Source organism: Babylonia areolata, chromosome 25 (genome assembly GCF_041734735.1).
Source record: "Babylonia areolata isolate BAREFJ2019XMU chromosome 25, ASM4173473v1, whole genome shotgun sequence".
Taxonomy (NCBI): Eukaryota; Metazoa; Mollusca; class Gastropoda; order Neogastropoda; family Buccinidae; genus Babylonia; species Babylonia areolata.
The window spans coordinates 35,850,141-35,863,953 of record NC_134900.1 but is presented as its reverse complement, the minus strand read 5'-3'; the positions used below and the strand labels follow the sequence as shown (position 1 = coordinate 35,863,953).

Here is a 13,813-nt window from a genome sequence, read left to right as displayed (position 1 = left end):
AAGGACAATCACCACATGTGTAACTTGTCGTACCTCACACCCACGTGTACATATGTTATTAGCGGATTTTATGCTTGATCCATGTCCGAGATGGTGGATAACATAATTATGGCGAGATTGCGATACTAGGATCGTCACACCTGTTTATGCATGCGCACCATGTCATAAATGAAAAGACATTTGTGTGCGTTGACACTAACAAATGAACATATGCACGCAAACAATGTATGCGCATAAACGCACACAGGCGACACTCACACACACAAACTCATAAAGAATGTTCCTGCACACCACAGCATACACACACAAACACACACACAAACACTGAAGATGATTTCTGTTCAGGGATTTGAGACTTTAACATATCGCAAGTTGGTAGGCCTATATGATCGGCTGTTATGTGAGCACCACAGATGCAAGAAACATTACTGACATAGTTTGTCCTAAAACAATTCATTTTCCATCTGCAGATTAGAGAAATGATTTGCCTCTTATGAAAATCATTACGGTAATGTTTTCCCATGAAACCATACATTTTCTGTATGTTGTTATGTAACTCCGAGTTACCGGTGTGTTTTTCTTCAAACTGAAATTTTGACAATTGGACTTTTTCTACCATGGTGTAATATTCCTGCAGTGTTGATGATCTTCAGCAATCCATTGCTAATGTATGACTTTTCAACTCCTTGTTAAATAGTCCAGTTGGTTCGCTGTTATAGTTGTTAGTTTTTCATTAGAAATGTTATATTGTTATGATTTTTTGTTTATTTTTTAAACAAAACTTAAATCAATAATTTTCACACACACACACACACACACACACACACACACACACACACACACTTTCACTTACTTTATGCGTACATAGTAATTCCCCCCCCGCCCCCGTCCCCCTCCTCCCACTCGATTTTTTTTTCCTTCCCTCGTCTAATATCACTTACAGTGAAAAGACGTTAAACTAAAGAACGAACACACAAACACACACACACACGTAGGCCTACACACAAACACACACACACAAACACACACATCGAAGACATGTAAGTAGGTGTAAATCTAAAAGTGTTTGTCGAAATATATTATTTTTAAATAGGGACATGACTTTCAGCAGACGTCACATGATCGATGAACATGCGCAGACTGCAGTGAACACTTTCAGATCACAGGAAACGGAAATGGCGGGCTGAGGTGTTTGTTAATGACTTCTGTGAAACGCTGAAAAGACGCACCATTTGTCAATTCAAGTGATGACATAACGAACTACTACGGCATTAAGTATGCAAACACAAACAGTATAATACTTTTTCTTTAGAACAATGACTACAACTTTTATCTTAAAGATAAGTCGACAGTTTATTTGAGAGGTTGTTCCAAAAGGGGGGTTCCAAACTAAAAGGCCTTGGTAGTTCGTCGTTCTCTGGAGAGAACACATTTTTGGTGGCATGCGTGGACAAACTGTTTATAACATTCTGGGTCAGGAGTGGGTATGAAATGTGCTCTTGAACTAACGCTGAGACTGTTGGTGCTGCCACGACCATGTATTCATCACAGGCACAGGTACAGAGTTTGGCAGTTTTTGTTTTTTTAAAAATAATTTTTTTGTTTTTTTTTTAGCCTTTTTGGCATTTCAACGCCCCTTCTTAATATAGAAATAGTTTAGGGTTGCATACATGCGTATGAATTTTTTTTTAAGTGTTCATTCATCAAAATCGAATGGTTTTATTAATGATTTAGAATCATTGTCTAGAAGATTCTTGAACTGGTCAATAGTTTTAGCTGTTTTTGTTGAATTATTCATTACATTCCATCCTTTAACTGCTCTAAAGCTAAAAGAAAACTTACGAATACTGTTCCAGATGTTGACAGCTTGTTCTGTAAAGGAAGAGCTCATCGCGTTCAGTCCACAGTGTGATTTGCCCATGCGGCTTGAGACTGCCCCCCCACCCTACCCCACCCCATCCCCGATTTCCTTACTATTGGAGTGTGCGATCTGAAGTCCCTGAGTCTTGTAGATTCAGTGGATGAACTTGTACAGTTCGACCATGTAGAAAGCTCATCGGCTTGTTGAGGGACAAAGGGTACTCAGAGAGGCTGGCCTGTTTAGAGCACACAAGGAAACGTGGCGACTTGATCGACACCTACAAATATGTCCATGGCATATACAAGACTGACAAGCCACAGTTCACGCTCCGTCTCCAGCAACAAAGCGAGCAGAGGCCACAGCCTGAAAGTGAGCAAGGTCCACTGTTGAATCAACGTTCGGAATGCCTTCTCTGCGTAATGGGTCAACAACACCTGGAATGGTCTCCCAGAAGAGGTGCTGACAGCCCCTACACTAGCTGCTTTCAAGGGCTGCTTGGACACTCACTGGACCAGTATTCCCTTCGTTTATGATCCAGAGTGCTACCACTAGTCTGTAGTCGTGCATTGTGATGAGCCCAGAGTGGCGAACATGCCACTACCAGGCCTCAAGCATCTAACAAGATCAAGATCATATCGCCCCATCTCTGTTCAGGATCAGGATCAGGATTTGGGGCGTTGTTATATCCAACTTAGCCATTTTTGGCTTTTTATGCTCCTTCAGATTTACTCCTTTTTATTGTTGGTCAGGTCTTTGACTAGCTCAGTCATTTTATCCATCAAAGTTGAATTTCGTTTTTGTCAATAACTAGTGTTTATCTATGAGGTTTTTAAAAGTATTTATACTAGGTGCACGTTTGGTATTGTTTGTTAATTTGTTCCAATAATTTGTTACTCTGTTACTAAATATAAACTTTCTGAGTTTCGTTCTGGAATACTGTTGAAACGTTTTGTCTGTACTGTTTCTTGTAATGTCTACCTTTGGAGTACAAAAAAAGTATACTTTGTTTACATCGTCAAACCCATTAAATATTTTGTTTGTCTGTTTCAAGTCCCCTCTTACTCTTCTTGCTATAAGTGATGGTAGTTGTAAGTAGTTTAATCTTTCTTGATATGAATAATCTCTTATGCTATAGACCTTGGTGTTCAAGGATGGGTAATTTCGAGATTGCTGGGACTGGCTTGTTGTTATAGGAAGCAGTGTGGATTATTGCTCACCACTGTGAATCTCCCACCTCGTTACAACCAGTATAAGATGTTCTCAGGTTCAGCTGCAACACCGAGTTCCAAAACAAAATTGAGCAAATTTCCCGTCAGTCATAAAATATATAAAAATTATACTCTGTAGAATTCCATTATTTCATTGCGTAAACAAACATAGAAAAGTTTGAAGGAAAGAATTGAGTTCTGTGGCCAGTTCAACTGCTGAAAATTGTGTGACTCAGGGGCCCTTATTGCTGACAGTTGATGATTCACATGCTGAAGCAGTTCATGGAAACATTTCCATAACATATACCCCCTAACCTGACCGTTTCCAGTTTTCATTACAATACTCATGTACACTGACAGTGCTCCAAATTGCCACCTTATGTACAATTTTTGTCACAAAATCAGACGTGACTTGATATGCAGATGGAAAAAGATAACTTATCATGGTATAGTGAAGCAGAAAGGGTAAACAAGGTCAACAAAAATCATTTCCGTGTGCTAATTTTAGGTGGTTAAAAGTTGCCCAACTCCTTCCATTCAACCCTACTCACTCCTCCCCCCCCCCCACCCCCCACACCTCCACAAAAAAGTTTATGCCGCACCCTCTCCACTGTTTGAGGAAGGTGGCAGAATGGTTAAGCCATTCATCTTTTAATACAGGGTTCGAATTCCACTCTCACCCTTTCTCCCAAGTTCGAGTGGAGAATCAAACTGAGCATCAAGTCATTCTGATGAGGCAATAAATTGAGGCCGTTTGTGCAGCACACACTTGGCGCACTGAAAAAGAACCCATGGTAATGAGTGTTGTTCTCTGGCAAAATTCTGTAGAAGTCCACTCTGATAGTGACAGGTACACAAATGAGTATGTATGCATGCGCTCAGTGCTTAAGCGTGTTGGGTTATGTTGATGGTCAGACATCTTCCACTAGCAGATGTGAAGCGTTTATGGGTTTGTCTGAATGCAGTGACACCTCCTTGAGTAATGAAACAAATTTCACTGCTGTCATTCCCGTAACTTCAAAGTGGGAACGATACAGACAAAGTGGATTTCTTAAATTTGCCAGTATTATAGTTTGAAGGAGTGGTATTTATGGGTGATCAGATCAAGCAAGATCATGAAAGCATATCAGGGATTACACTTTACAGATGAAAAATCTTTATAATGATATAGTTAATTTTGGTTGTAATCTTTCGTTTTGATGTCAGTTTTTGGAACTGTAGAATTCCATTTGGAACAGTGACACACATGAAACATTAATACTAAGCCAAAATTGTTAGCAGAAATTTCTTTGAACCCAACCATGACTTAAGTTTAACTTTAAGCCATAAAAAAGTGGAGTGTTGGCCTGGAAGTAACGAGTTTGTCTAGGAAGCTAGAGAATCGGAGCACATTGGTTTGATCCCTTCCTATCTCTGGGGCTGCCTTCACCTCTACACTCCATCTCGCTCACTACGATCGGCTTCGGATCCACTCTGTTTACGCTTACCCAGATTCAAACACTCGACTGTTGGCCGCCATTCTTTCTCTGTCTCTGGACCTTGCGATTGGAATGAACTTCCTCTTTCGCTTCGTCAAGTCTCCACACTCTGCTCTTTCAGGTCTGGCCTTAAAACCCACCTCTTCCCAATATAGCTTCCCTTGCCTGCCTCTTCCTTGTCTTTAGTTTCTACAGTTTCAGAGTTATGCATGCGTGTGAATGACTGGTGCGAAAGCGCTTTGATTTGTCTCTGCACAAGATTTAGCGCTATATAAATACCATTATTATTATTATTAATCGGAGCACACTGGTTTGATCCCCTCACTCACCAGGATGTTCCCCCTCACCAGCAGACCCTGAATGGTGGTCAGAATGCTTGTCACACTTAGCGCATGTAAAAGACCCCACAGCAAGAAAAGCGTCGTACCTGGCAAAGTTCTGTAGAAAAATCCAGTTTGGTAGGAAGACAAATACCCTTGTAGGCTGGCAAAAGAGAAAGGGGGCACTCTCAATGTAGTGATGTGCCCTCCCTGGGGAGAGCAGCCCCCCACTGGAGAGCAGCCCAGATTTCATACAAATCTGTTGTGACAATGATTTAGATACAGAAGTCCCAAAAGAAAATCTTCTCATTTTGGGCCAGTGTTCTGCAGTACAGACTATGGGTTAGATAGGACAAGGAGCCATCTGAGGACATATCTGTCAAAATTTTTGGAGTTTACCCCCCAACATGTCTGTATGAATTATATAATCTATATCTTTAACAAAAAAAAGTATGTGTGTGTGTGTGTGTGTTTTTTTTTTTTTTTGCAGTGAACCTGTACAATATCTTAATTGACTTTATATATTGCCCTTCGGTTCCTTTGACAAGTTTGCGACAAAATTTTCAAACAACATAGATTCAAGCAGTGTGTGCGTAAGTGAAGTTCCACATGGGATTTCCCCCAATTTCCTAATGAATCTGATGTACATTTTTGGCTTCACTATTACAGATAAGAGGTCCGTTCGTCTGTGTGACTGGACAGAATAATTGGGCATCATTATTATTATTATTTTATATTTTTACTGATTGGTTTCATTGTGTTCAGGGTCACTAGACAAGCTGGGAGTGGAACCCTCAAAGAGAAAGAAAAGGGTAGACATGAAGACTCGGTACAGAGGACAAGATGAAGGCACCAGGATAGACATGGGCCCAGCTGAAGAACACAGTCCAGAGTCTGCAGGAGGAATGCTGTTGTTTCTGTGCTGCTCAAGAAGTGAACTGGTAAAAAATCTGGTATGGCAGCTCGTTAGGGTCTGTAGTGATGCTTGCACAGAGAGAACTGTCTCAGATGCATGGTTATATTACTTTCCATTATGAAATGATTTGTGTGTGTGTGTGTGTGTGTGTGTGTGTGTGTGTGATCACAGCTTGGAAACGGGATGCTAATGTACTATTCATTGATCTACATGTGAGAAAGAAACAGCTGTTCTTTCTTTATTCATCCTATATAGCTAACAAGTGCAGTGCTCATTAACCACAAAGGGGTTTGGAGTGGGTGTTACAACTATTAAAAAAAAAAAAAAAAATGGTGGGTTAGTGTACCTCTATTACTATTGCTGTTATTGTAGCTTTGTTTCTCCCTGTGAGGATACGACTAGCACAGCTTGAGAGTATGGGGTGATATCAATAGGTTTTACTTTCAGAAGTTAACACACCTGTCATGAATATATAAGGCTTGGGGTGTGATTTAAAAAAAAAAATTCTCAAATAGGGCTTCACTGCATGCATTTAATGGTCATTTATATACAGTAATACTATAGAGATGTTATGGGGTATTTTTTCTTATTTATTATTGTTTTCCATGTTTTATGAAAAAAAAACCCCAAAAAACTAGGATAGGCTCTCAAGGCCTGACCACGGGTATAAACACAGGTCAGGTATCTCTTTTTTAGAATTAAATTTTAAGCAGTTGTGGTGGTGTATATCAGCCTGCACGCTTCGATACCACCTTGAAACTGAAACTATGTGTACTTATTGCCCAGTTTTAAGAGGAAATTGTTGTGGCCCAAGCTGAGCGTGTGGGACTGGTAAGAGTGATAATACAATTAATTTTTTTAATCAATCATTTCACAAACATTAATGTTTCATTTGCTCCAGCATGGCATCCTTTCCGTATCTTCTGGAAGAAGCCCGGGCCAAATGAATTGAAAAGAAAAGCAACAGGCAAATCTGAAAACTGAAACAAGTGAGTTTACTGGCTTGGCACACTGATTATACTGGATTCACGTGCACAGGCTCCTGCTGATGTGTGTGTGTGTGTGTGTGTGAGCGAGTGAGTGTGTGTGTGTGTGTGTGTGTGACTGTAAGTGAGTGAATGTATGCTCTGGTCAGTTTGCAGTATTATACTAAAGTAAATTACATACTTTGAGGGGAAATGTTTCTGTGCAAATGAACTGACAGTGGTGATGATGATGACAATAATGATAATAATATAATTGATAATGATAATAAATACCAGTGGCAGGAAAGACTGGCATGACCTCACCTCAAGCGTGATTAATGTTGATGATGATAATACTGATGCTGCTGTAGAGAATGAGAACTGTTTTTTGTGGAATTGCCAGCAGGCTGTCAAGATAGTTGTGATTTATATCAAAATTTACAAATGAAAAATCCTGCTTTCTGCTCACAGTTGGTGTACACACACATACAGAGGCAGAGACGCATGTACACACACGCGCGCGCACACACACACACACACACACACAAACACACACACACACACACACACACACACATAAATCTTAGAGGCACACTTTGTGTAATGTCATTTTTTTCCCCAAGACGTGCTGTGTTCAGATTTCTTGTCAGCAGACAAAAAGCCAGCACTATACTCTAGTCATACCCTTCAGATCATGTCAGTAGATGGGGGAGGGGGGTGTCAGGAGAGTAGGGGGAGGGGTAGGGGGGTGGCAGGAGATTACAGGGAGTGGGGAGGAGGGAGGCTAATATATATATATATATACATATGTTGCTGAATTATTATTATTGGATGTGCTTTCTGCTGCATTGAGTGTGTGCAATATTTCCCAGCTGTTGTTTGGTGTGTGTGTGTGTGTGTGTGTGTGTGTGTGTGTGTGTGAGGCCATCTGTTAGTGTGATTGTATGTGTACATGTGTGTGTGCATGAGTGTCTGTCAGTGTCAGTGGGTGGTTATGTATGTATACATGTGTGAAAAGGCAAGATATAGTGGGAGTTTTATACTCAACTGCAAGATACACTGTTATTTGTGCAGACTGCATTTTAAATACTTGTGATTAACGGTAGTTGAATTCTCTAATGTCCTTACTGTCTGATTGATTGGCTTTGGAAAAAAAAAGTTACACACATTGTCTGTTACACACACACACACACACACACACACACCTGTGCTCTGCATTGCTGTGCATACTGTGTGATTTCCTAGAAGTAACGCATCCGTCAAAGAAGCGAGAGAATCTGGGTGCACTGGTTCGAATCCCATAATCGCCAGTATTTTCTCCCCCTCCACTAGGCCTGGAGTGGTGGTCTGGATTGTAGTCATTCAGATGTGATGACAAACCGAGGTCCCGTGTGCAGCATGCTCTTAGCGCACATAAAAGAACACATGGCAACAAAAGGGTTGTCCCTGGCAAATTTCTGCAGAAAAATGCACTTTGATAGGAAAACAAATAAGATTGCAGGCAGAAAAAAAAGTGTTGTGTGCTCAGTGTAGTGACGCGCTGTCCATGGGGAGAGCAATCCGAATTTCACACAGACAAATGTGGTGTGACAAAAAGAGTAATACAATACAATGCAATACTATTTCTGAAGTTAAAGAGACTGCAGTCATTGCAGCATCAAACAGTGGCTGGGAATGACAGGAAGGCAGTATGGAGACCAGTTTCGTTTCTGTTTAAAGGTTATGTATTGTGGAAAACGTTAAAGGTTACTCTTGTGTCAGATTTGGACAGAATGTAATTTCATAAATGACAGGGGGGTGGGGGTGGGGGACATCAGAAGTATTAAAAAAAAAAAAAAAAAATCAAGCACACACAGAAAAGACCAGAACTGGTCAACCGTCAAAAGCCTCAAAGAAAATAAGGTCCAAATGCAGGAGATAGATTGTAAGCCAAAATGTCACTAATGAATAGTGAACATCTCTGTAACGGTATGGCGTGTTCAGCTGACATCTTTGTCACAAAGGGGTGGTGAATATGATTGGTTAAGCCACTTAGCGTTTATTTTTAAAATTTTTCAATCAACCTATTTCTAAGAAAGAAGGAGGAAGGAAATAGTTATTTATCATGTGTCTTAGCTGACGCTTTAAATTTGCCTCCACTGCTTTTTTGAAATAATTTTTTATTTGTTATAAATTGCCCACACTGCTTTTGATTTTAAATCATTAAAAGAAAAGAAAAGAAAACTACATTTCAGACAGTATGATGGCTGTGTGTTTCAGTGTTGCTGTGTCGTGCAAGGCTGTGCACTGTGATGGTTGGAAGATATACACAGCCCCTCGTCTGGTCATGTTGTCTCTGTGGCTTGGCAGTCTGATGGTCCAGGTTAGTAAGGGACGGTTTATTTCAATTGTGGGCCAGTTGTGATGCCCTCAAAGATAGTTTGGGTATAAAGATAAAAGCAACTGATATATATATATATATATATATCTGTGTGTGTGTGTGTGTGTGTGTGTGTGTGTGTGTGTGTGTGTATTTGTTTGGGGTGGGGGTTATTGTTTATGAAATTTGTTTTCCAATAGTAATGACATGGAGGGTGTAAATGTTTACTCCCCTTCCTCCTCACAGCTCCTTTTTATATTTCTTCGTTCACCTGGACTGATTGGTGCAATATCTGAGCTTTCGAGCATCCAACTTAACAATCAGAATATGTTTTGGAGGATAGCATGTCACATGGCTCAATTGGTTTCCTCTTTTGTCCTGTACAGACTAGATTACTGCAATTCTGCCGTAGCAGGTTTACTATCTTCCTGTCTTATTAGACTACAGAAAGTACAGAACTATGCTGCACAGCTTGTCCTAGCAAAAAGGAAATCTTATCATGTCACACCTCTTTTGCTTCTGTCACACTGGCTTCCTGTAGAGTCCCGCATTCACTATAAACTAGCGACACTAGCCTTCTGACATTTTGATGGATCTCTTCCCCTGGAACTCTCTTTTGTGCTGGAAACGTACGAACCATGTAGAATGCTAAGATCCAGTTCTGAAAGGTTACTAAAGTCCCAAGAACTAATTTAAAATGTGCAGGGAAAAGGTCTTTTAGGGCTCAAGTACCCCAAATTTGGAATTCTTTGCCATCGTCCCTCAGAAATGCTCCTGATCTCCAGACCTTTAAGTCAGATCTGAAAACGCACCTTTTCCACAAAAATTTCTGTACTCAGCACAATGGATAACCCAAAGTCTGTTCGCCACATGGAGTTTTTTTTGCTAGAGATATTTTAATTCTTCACGTAATCCTGCTTTGGTGTAGTTGATATATTTAATGTGTCTGGGCACGTGCACGTGTGTGTGTGTGTCTGCGTGCGTGCAGGTGTGTGCGCGCGCACGCATGTGTGAGTATGTTTATGAATATGTGTGTTTTATGGAATGTATTTCTTTTTAATCATAACATTATTTACTTGATATTTTTTATTGTTTGGTGGATCATGCTTTTTGATTCGGTTTGGGAATGCATTGGATTGAGCTGTTGTAAAGTTTTTATGTTATGTTTATGTCTGGCTCAATGATGTAAGGCGCTTTGAGCAGCATTAGTACTGGATATCGTGCCATAGAAAAGTTATGAATTATTATCATTATTATTATTACATCTGCAATAGAAAATAGCATTCGAGAGCTTGTTTCCACTCAGAAATATAATTTTGAAATTTCTGTTACCATTATTATTATTACATCTGCAACAGAAAATAGTATTCGAGAGCTTGTTTCCACAATAATATAGTTTTGAAATTTCTGAGTTATTTCAGCCAAAACAGGAAGGTTTAACTGCCCTTGAATACAATACACAAGCTGTTGGCCACTGAAGACTGCTGGCATCTTTGGGAAGGGAGAGAATTCCAGGAGTATCGTCTTCTCCAGTTGTATTGAGTCTTGCACAGGCTGATGTTTTTCATGCCCCCTCTGCTAGACCTTAAATGTCTTGGATACTAGTCTTTCACGTCACAGGAGACAAGAAATTGAACTTGCACTTGGTGACTGTTCATAAACAGTTTACAGTAACAGAAAAGTTGCTCAACGCCTGACCAAGCACATTGAGTTACGCTGCTGGTTAGGCATCTGCTTAGCAGATGTTGTGCAGCGGACATGGATTTGTCTGAGCACAGTGACTGAGTAACTGAACTGAACTGAACAGAAGAGTTGCCTATTGCAAAGTTCTGCAGAAATTGACTTGGAGAAGTGAAAGATAAGCAGACAGTGGTGCAAATAGGTGATGGTGGGTCTGTAATGATGATTTCTTCTTTCCGGCCGGGAAAGCTGCCAAGTTAACACACTGCATTTCAGGTGCAGTTCTGTCAAATACAGTGTCTACGTGGTGAGAGTACTGGGAATGGTGGCTAGTTGTTTGAACTCAGTTGAATCATACAACTCTGTTACAACATACTTCACAGCAGGAAAATCAGGTTTCCCTGCCGAGAGTTCGTCACCACAGTGCAGCAGCACCATTGATCCTTTTCATGTTTCTGTCTGCAGGTGTTTGTTTTACACACTGGGTTTTTTCTACATAGTTTATCCAGGGAGAACCCTTTTGTTGATGTAGGTTTTTATGTGCTGAAGAGCATGATGTAGGTTTTTATGTGCTGTAGAGCATGTTGCATGAGACTTTGGTTCATCGTCCCATCTGAATGACTAGCATCCAGACCACCTCTGAAACGCATGGACGCTCACTTCCTAGTAGGTCTTTACCACTTGGCTGGCATATTGAAAAGTAATCATCAGTTTCAGCTTCTCCAGAAGGTGTCACTACGTTCGGACAAAACCGTATATGTTACATATCTGCTCGGCAGATGCCTGACCAGCAGCATAACCTAACGCGCCTTGAGTGCATGATTATATATTTTTGTACCTATCAGAGTGGATTTTTCTACAGAACTTTGCCAGAGGACAACTCTCGTTGGCATGGGTTCTTTTTCAGTGCACCAAGTGCGTGCTGCACACAGGACCTCGGTTTGTCATCTCATCTGAATGACTAGGCACTTCAAACTTGGGAGAAAGGGTGAGAGCAGATTCGAACGCAGACTCTCACAGACTCCATATATTGGCAGCAGAACGTCTTAACCATTCTGCCACCTTCCTCCTGAACCACCATCAGAGATCAGAAAAGAAGCAAGTATTGCTGTCCAAGATATTTCAGGATGATGAACTATTTCAAATGGCCGTTCTCAGAATGGAAAGCGATGATTCCATTTATTTGAAGGAAATGAATGTGTGTTTCAGTGTTGATGAAAGTCTGACCTTCTCTCAGATGAATAATATTGTTTCATGTATTTTTCTGTCACCGACACTGTGAAGACCGTGGGTGAGGGTGTATGTGGGAAAACAACAAGGTGATGGCAGAGATCAGCGTTCCCCACAGGGGTCAAAAGACCGGAGGTCATGGGGTGTGTGATCATCTGGCGTCACCTGTCAGCTGGGGACTGGGAGGGAGACAAAAAGGTGAGAGGTGTACAGTATGTCTGGAGTGTTACTACCTGTAAGACTGTCAACATTCTGAGGTGTACAGTATGTCTGGAGTGTTACTACCTGTAAGACTGTCAACATTCTGAGGTGTACAGTATGTCTGGAGTGTTACTACCTGTAAGACTGTCAACATTCTGAGGTGTACAGTATGTCTGGAGTGTTACTACCTGTAAGACTGTCAACATTCTGAGGTGTACAGTATGTCTGGAGTGTTACTACCTGTAAGACTGTCAACATTTTGAGGTGTACAGCATGTCTGGAGTGTTACTACCTGTAAGACTGTCAACATTCTGAGGTGTACAGTATGTCTGGAGTGTTACTACCTGTAAGACTGTCAACATTCTGAGGTGTACAGTATGTCTGGAGTGTTACTACCTGTAAGAGTTTACTATATGAACTTCAGTACTGTCTTCACATAGTTGCTGTAGTTGGTCTTATCCAATCACATTGGCATGAAAAACCTTTCAGCTAAACTGATATTGGACCAATTATTTGGAAAAACAAAATTGGAAACCTTTGTTCTGTGAGTCACACTCCTTTAGTTTCAGACCTGTACAGGGTTGTGTCTGATATTAGTGACAAGCGGTAAAAGTAAAGAAATACTTGATCTAAGACACCCTGACCCACACACGCATGAGACATGGGGAGTTTGTAGCATATCCGTCTGATGACTCATTCCAATGGCCGAGTAAATTATCTAGGTGCTTTGTCTACCTTTTATGCAATAGAAATGCTTATTTCTCGCACGCTTGTTGTGTGCAGTTATGTAGATAAGAACTGAGGACTGAGAAATGTGTGCACACATACAGTGAAAGAACTGTCAGGCAAGGTAGTTGATTTTCCCAACATTGAAGTCTTCAGATTTTGTTAAACAGTATTTGCTGTGTACAGTTATAATGCATTGCTATGGACACACCCACACAGAAATAACCTGAAGTCAAGTTATAATATACAGATGAGATTTTATTGGATTTTATCTGTCACCAAATGCCCAACAAATGTACATCATGATAATTAACACTTTGATCTACCTCATATGTACATCATGCATGCACACAGGACATACTACAACATGCAGAAAATGAGTGTGATCTTTTGAATCACCTTTTCCATAATACTTTTGTAAAACGTATCTATTGTCTATTTTCAAAAAATACACAAACAGCAAGAAATGTTACAGATAATCTAATAATATAACCATTTGGTGATGAAATAAACCCACTTAAATCTAAGGTGACTGATAGGAAATACACTCCTTAGGAGTGCCTCACACCTTTTCCAAACTGAACACTGCAGAGACAATGTCCTGAAGTAATGGTCGTTTTCCTTGTATCATATATTTTCAGCCATGTATGCACTTCCAAGAAGCTTCATTATCTTTTGTTTTTTTCTGTTTCAGTTATTGACCAGAACTTCAGCCATGCCAGATAAAAAGTGTGTTGAGGAAATGGGTATCGGTGTATAGTATTCATCAGAATAAAATTGTAAACAAACCAGTGTTGGACTTTGTGTAGGAAAAGTCAGATTGAAATGCAATTTTTTAAAATTTTATTATTTTTTTTAAATGTCTGGAA

At 40.3% G+C, this 13,813-nt stretch overlaps 1 long non-coding RNA gene across 2 annotated transcripts; it reads left to right on the top strand.

Annotated features, from left to right (window-relative positions):
* Nucleotides 1–1,137: 1,137 nt before the first annotated feature.
* Nucleotides 1,138–13,792, top strand: LOC143299433 (uncharacterized). 2 transcript variants are annotated; one of them, XR_013057536.1, is made up of 6 exons: nt 1,138–1,275; nt 5,633–5,820; nt 6,685–6,772; nt 9,008–9,110; nt 12,072–12,215; nt 13,639–13,792. It is a non-coding gene; the product is annotated as an uncharacterized LOC143299433 (long non-coding RNA). The 2 variants fall into 2 exon arrangements; XR_013057537.1 differs by having other exon boundaries at nt 1,176–1,557.
* The last annotated feature ends 21 nt before the right edge of the window (nt 13,793–13,813 follow it).